Source organism: Zalophus californianus, chromosome 4 (genome assembly GCF_009762305.2).
Source record: "Zalophus californianus isolate mZalCal1 chromosome 4, mZalCal1.pri.v2, whole genome shotgun sequence".
NCBI classification, from domain to species: domain Eukaryota; kingdom Metazoa; phylum Chordata; class Mammalia; order Carnivora; family Otariidae; genus Zalophus; species Zalophus californianus.
Window position 1 is genome coordinate 150,735,748 of NC_045598.1, and position 6,488 is coordinate 150,742,235.

The 6,488-nt window shown below is 33.6% G+C and overlaps 1 pseudogene; it reads left to right on the forward strand.

Moving 5' to 3' along the window:
• The first annotated feature begins 272 nt into the window (after positions 1–272).
• On the forward strand, positions 273–2,245 carry LOC113937677 (annotated as a pseudogene).
• Positions 2,246–6,488: the final 4,243 nt, after the last annotated feature.

A 6,488-nucleotide genomic window follows, 5' to 3' on the forward strand; every position in this document is an offset into this window, starting at 1 on the left:
TATGAGCAGTAGGGAAACTGCTTTGGTATAGATGGGACTAGTACTTAATGCCATTGGGTCCCAGTCTGAGGTACACCTCAGTAGAGAGGCTATAACTAAAAATTCCATGTATATAACTCGATTCTTCTGTTCACTGTTAAATAGTGTTCTTGGGTCTTATATTACATTTTTATCATTTTGCTTTTGAGTGATCTGAGAGTTATAATATCTGGTCCATTAAAATGTCTTTGAATTTTTTCTTTTCTGGCTGGGAGGCGCAGGATACCCCATTCATGGACCAGGCAGCTGTGGCGAGGATGGCTGTGGGTGGCAAGTGCCAATGTGTGCACCCTGGTTGTGGGAGGTGGTGGGGGTGCTGGCCCAGTACATATGTACCTTGAAGAGGAAGACAACGTGGAAGACCAAGATTATCAAGATGTCTGTATCCAAGCCCTGCATCTCTGGATATTGCTTGTCACCTATGCTGTTATCCTAGGACAAATTCGAGGACAAAAGAACTTGAGTGCCCTAAGGAAGATTGGAGAACCAAGAAATGCCTAATCAAGATTCCACTCTACATATGAAAATGATGGAAGAATTCCAGAGAAGTTGAGTTCAAAATAAGAACCCTGTAAGAGTAGAAGAAATGATCTGTGGTCTTATTAAGGGAGGAGCTGCCAAACTTCAGATAATAACAGATGGGTATTAAAGAGGGCATGTATTGAATGGAGCACTGGGTGTTATGCACTATCGATGAATCATGGAACACTACATTAAAAACTAATGTATGGTGATTAACATAACATAATAAAATTAAAAAAAATAACAGACTTTGATATGACACTGAGTAGATTTTCCTATGAAGGGAAAAGATGCCCAAAATGTTGTTGTTATTGACAACAGTAAGCTGGTTACATGAATGCTGAGAAAATTTACTGCAACTAAAGGAAAAATATGCTATTGAAATTGATCCTGTTCTTATTGTAGAAGAGAAGTACTCCTACATGGTAGAACGGTATACTAAATCACATGGTGGCAGAATCTGATGTTATGCTCAAGGAAGGGTATGAGAATTTCTTTGATAAACTCCCAACAATACAGTCTCCCTGTGTTCATATTTTCAGCTGGTATTGGTGATATACTGGAGGAGGTAATCCATCAAGCTAGCATTTATCACCCGAACATCACAGTAGTATCCAACTTCATGGATTTTGATGATAATGGGGTGCTCATAGGATTTAAAGGCAAACTAATTCCTTTATTTAACAAACATGATGGTGCCTTGAAGAATACAGAATATTTCAATCAATGAAAAGATAGTAGCAACATAATTCTGCTGGGAGATTCCCAAGGGGATATAAGAATGGCAGATGGAGTAGCCAATGTTGAACACATTCTGAAAATTGGATGGCTAAATGATAGGTGGATGAGCTTTTAGAAAAGAACATGGGCTCTTATGACATTGTTCTAGTAAAAGATGAACCATTGGATGTAGCCAACTCTATCATACAGAAGATTCTATAAACTAGCATTCTTCAAGACCTCTCTCCTGTGGATGCAATTGATGCAAGAACTGCTCACCTGTCCATCTTGCTGAAAGGCTTCTATTTATAATACATTCTTGCTCTTGAAGTTTTTTCTCTACATTACTGAAGTATTTTCAGACATATTGAATCCATCAACTAGAAGCTCTTTTTTCCTCCACCTATCTCAACACGCTCCTCACTATATATTTTCACAGATTAAAAAAAATCTTAAAGCAAAAATTTGAAAAATAACTCCCTGCATTTCCAGAGTGAATTTTGTAGTTTAATGTTATCACGAGGCTTTTGAGGAATCTTTTTACTCTGGGAAAGTTTGTAGAAGTTTAAAGAGAAGTTTTATGAATAATGTGCATGATTTTAAGTGTTGCTATTTTTGTAATTTGGGTGAATTATGCTGATATCATCATCTCCTGAAATTGTGTTATGTTTAGTTAATTTGTTGTGTGAAAATTGGCATTTACCAGAAAATACTGGCATTCAGTGTTTGAAAAAAACCGTTGGTACCCATATGTCACTAATCTTGACAATATGTTCTATATTGAAGCGCTGATAACACACATGAAATGAAAAGCCTTTTTAAATTGTACTGTCATGACAATTATTATTCATTTATTCAACAACAAAAAATGTCTTTGATAGGTTTCATTTGTTCTAAGTGTATTAATTACCATCTTTGTGATGTTGCTATACTGTGTGATACTATTTTCTAATATTAAACAGCTTTACTGTTATGGACCGGCTGAAGCTAAGTTTGAAGTTATTTTTGTAAGATTTGATCTCATCTGCTCATACCTTATGAATGTTTATTGGAGAAGTCTGAAGCATATCCTACTGGTCCAGAACTGGGGAGAAGTGAGTCCTTTCAGGTCTGTGGTCTAGTTACACTCTGGAAATGTTTCTCAAATATTTGCATCAATGAGTGTTAAATTATGTCACAGGTGATTACCATAGATGCTAATTGATGATAGTAATACTAAATTATGTCTCACTTTTGAACAACATTTTTTTGTGACAAACACTTTAGGAAAATGTGTTTTATTCATCTGAAAGTCCATCATAAAAAGAAATTTCAATAATTCAAATAATGTTCTGAATTCTGCCCTGACTTAATTTGAGTACATGTCATTAAAATCATTCAGAGGGTGATTTATATGCGTTTAATTTTGGATTTATTTTAATGCCTTCTTTGGTTTACTAAGGTACAGTTTACATATTGCAAAATTCACCCTTTTTCCGTGTACAGTTTGATGAATTTTGAAAAACTTACACAGTCATGCAGTTGCCTCCATGGTCAAGATACAGAACATTCCCATCATCCCATAAGTTTCCTTCAAGTTCCTTTGTAGATAATTCCTTCTCCCGTCCTAACCTCTGATGACCACTGATATGATTTCTGTCCTAGTTTTGCCTTTTCTGGAATGTCATATAAAAGAAATGACTTTTATATGACAGAATTTTGAGCTTGGCTTTTTTTTTTTTTAATAACTTATCATAATGTTTTCCTTCACATCCTCACCAGCAGTATTTTGCAATTACCTTTTTTAAAAAAGCCTATCTAATAGGTATGCCGTAGTATCTCATGGTGGCTTTAATACTAATTTCCCTAATGACTAATATTAAGCATCATTTTTTTTCATGTGCTATTTGCTTCATGTATCTTCTTTGGTAAAGTATCTTGTTCAAATCTTTTCTTTTGTTATTTTATTATTTAAATGTTTTTTAGTTTTTAGTTTCTTTTCAGTTTTCTTGAGATATAATTGACATAGCATTGTATAAGTTTAAGGTGTACCACATAATGATATATGTTTATGTTGTGAAATGCTTATCACAATAAGTTAACATTCATCACCTCAATTACAAATTTTTCTTGTGATGAGGACTTTTAAGATCTGCCCTTGGCAACTTTCAAACATACTATATGGTATTGTTAACTGTAGTCATCATTCTGTGCATTATATCCTCAGAATTTATTTATCCCATAACTGGAAGTTTGTACCTTTTCATCCCCTTCACCCAGTTCCTCCACCCACTACTCCTTGTGGCTGTTTTTTTCTATTTACATGAAAAATGGCATTGGAATCTTATTTGGGATCACACTGAATATATGGGTGGCTTTAGGTAGTACAGACATTTTAACAATATTAATTCTTTTCCAGTTTCTTTCATTAATTTCTAACAGTTTTCAGGGTAGAGATATTTCACCTCCTTTTTTTTTCTTAAATTTATCCCTAAGTATTTTATTATTTTTGATGCTATTATAAATGGGATTGTTTTATTTCTTTTTCAGATAATTTGTTAGTGTATAGAAACACAACAGATTTATTTTTTACACTGAAGTATAGTTGGCATACAATGTTATATTAGTTTCAGGTGTACAGCGTAGTAACTCAACAGTTCTGTACATTAAGCTATGCTCACTAGGATAAGTATAGTTAAGATCTGTCACCATAAACATTATCACAATATTATTGACTATAGTCCACATGCCGTACTTTTCATCTCTATGCCTTATTTATTTTATAACTGGATGTTTATACCCTCTTAATTCCCTTCACCTATTTTGCCCATCCACTCAAACCCCTTCCTCTTTGGCAATCACCAGTATGTTCTCTGTTTTTATGGGTCTGTTTCTGCTTTGATTGTTCATTTGTTTTGTTTTTCTGATTCCATATATAACAAAAATAGTATGGTATCTGTCTTTGTACACACACACACACACACACACACTCACTACATTTTTTTTTATCCATTCATCTATTGATAGGCACTTGGGTTGCTTCCATATCTTGACTATTATAAATAATACTGCAATATACATAGGGGTACATATATCCTTTTTGGGGACATATACATATATCTTTTTGAATCAGTGTTTTCACTTTCTTTCAGTAAATGTCTACTAGTACAAGTACCAAGCATATGGTATTTCTGTTTTTAGTTTTTTGAGGAACTTCCATATGATTTTGCACAATGCTTGCACCAATTTACATTCCCACCAACAGCCCACAAGGGTTCCCTTTTCTCCACATCCTCACTAACACTTGTTATTTCTTATGTTTTTAATATTAGCCATTCTGACAGGTGTGAGGTGATATATCATTGTGGTTTTGATTTGCATTTCCCTGATGGTTAGTGATGTTGAGCATCTTTTCCTGTTGGCTGTCTGGAAAAATGTCTATTTAGGTCCTTTTCCCATTTTTTAAAAATCAGGTTTCTTTTTGGTGTTGAGTTGTGCAAGTTTTTAAAATATGTTTTGGATATTAATCCCTTATTGGATATCACTTGGAAATATCTTTCCCCATTCAGTAGATTTCCTTTTTCATTTTGTGGATGGTTTCCTTTGCTGTGAAAAACTTTTTATTCTGGTATAGTCCCAATAGTTTATTTTTGTTGTGGTTTGCCTTGCCTGAGGAGACATACCTAGAAAAATGTTGCTAAGGATGATGTCAAAGAGATTAATGACTATGTTTTCTTTAAGGAGTTTTATGGTTACAGGTCTCATATTTAGATCTTTAGTCCATTTTGAGTTTATTTTTCTGTATGGTGTAGGAAAATGGTCCAGTTTCATTCTTTTGCATGTAGCTGTCCAATTTTCCCAGCACAATTATTGGCAAGACTGTCTTTTCCCCATTATATACTTGCCTCCTTTTGTCATAGATTAATTGACCACATGAACATGGGTTTATTTTTGGGCTTTCTATCCTGTTCTATTGATCTGTATGTCTATTTTTGTGCCAGTACCATACTGTTTTGATTACTATAGCTTTATACTATATCTTGAAATTTGAGACTGTGATACCTCCAGATTTGTTTTTCTTTCTCAAGATAGATTTGGCTAGAAATGCAACTAATTTTAGTATGTTGATTTTCTATCCTTCAACTTTATTGAATTCATGTATTAGTTTTAACAGTTTTTCGGTGGCCTCTTAATATTTTCTACATGTAACATGTCATGTGAAAAAAGAGATAATATTGTTTGTTTCTTTCCTGTTCTGATGCATTTTATTTCCTTTTTTTTCCTTGTCTGATTGTTCTGACTAGAACTTCTATTACTATATTGAATAAGAGTGGTGAGGCTGGACATCCTTGTCTTGTTTCTGATCTTATATGAAAAGCTTTCAACCTTTTATTATGGAGTATGGTATTAATTATGGGCTTGTTATATATGGCCTTAATTATGTCAAGGTACCTTCCTTCTATACCAATTTGTTGAGAGACATTTTTTAATCCTGAATGATTGTTAATTTTTGTTAAATGCTTTTTTTCTGCATCAATTGAGATGATCATATAATTTTAATCTTTCGTTTTGTTAACGTGTTGTATCACATTTATTGATTTGTATATGTTGAACCATTTTTCATTTGAGGGATAAATTCCTATTGAGCATGGTGTATGATCCTTTTAATGTGTCTTGAATTTGGTTTGCTAGTATTTTGTTGGGCATTTTTGCATCTGTATTCATCAGACATATCAGCTGTCATTTTCTTTTCTTGGGTCCCTACCTAGGTTTTGTATCAGGGTAATGCTGGCTTTATAAAATGAAAATAAAATTTGGGAGTGTTCCCTCCTCTTTAATTTTTGGAAGAGTTTGAGAAGGATTGGTATTAATTCTTTAAATGTTTGGTAGGATTCACCAGGGAAACCATCTGGTCCTGGGCTATTAATTGTTGAGAGGTTTTTAATTACTGATTGAATCTCCTCACTCAATAATTGGTCTGTTCAGATTTACTGTTCCTTCATGATTCATCTTGGTAGGCTGTTATTTTCTAGGAATTTATCTATTTAAGTTACCTAATTTGTTGACATGTAGTTGTTCATAGTAGTCCATTATGATCCTTTGTATTTCTGTGATATCTGTTGTAATGTCTCCTCTTTCATTTATAATTTTATTTATTTGGGTCTTCTCTTTTTTTCTTGGTTAGTCTAGCCAAAGGTTTGTCCATTTTGTTTATCTTTTCAAAGAAC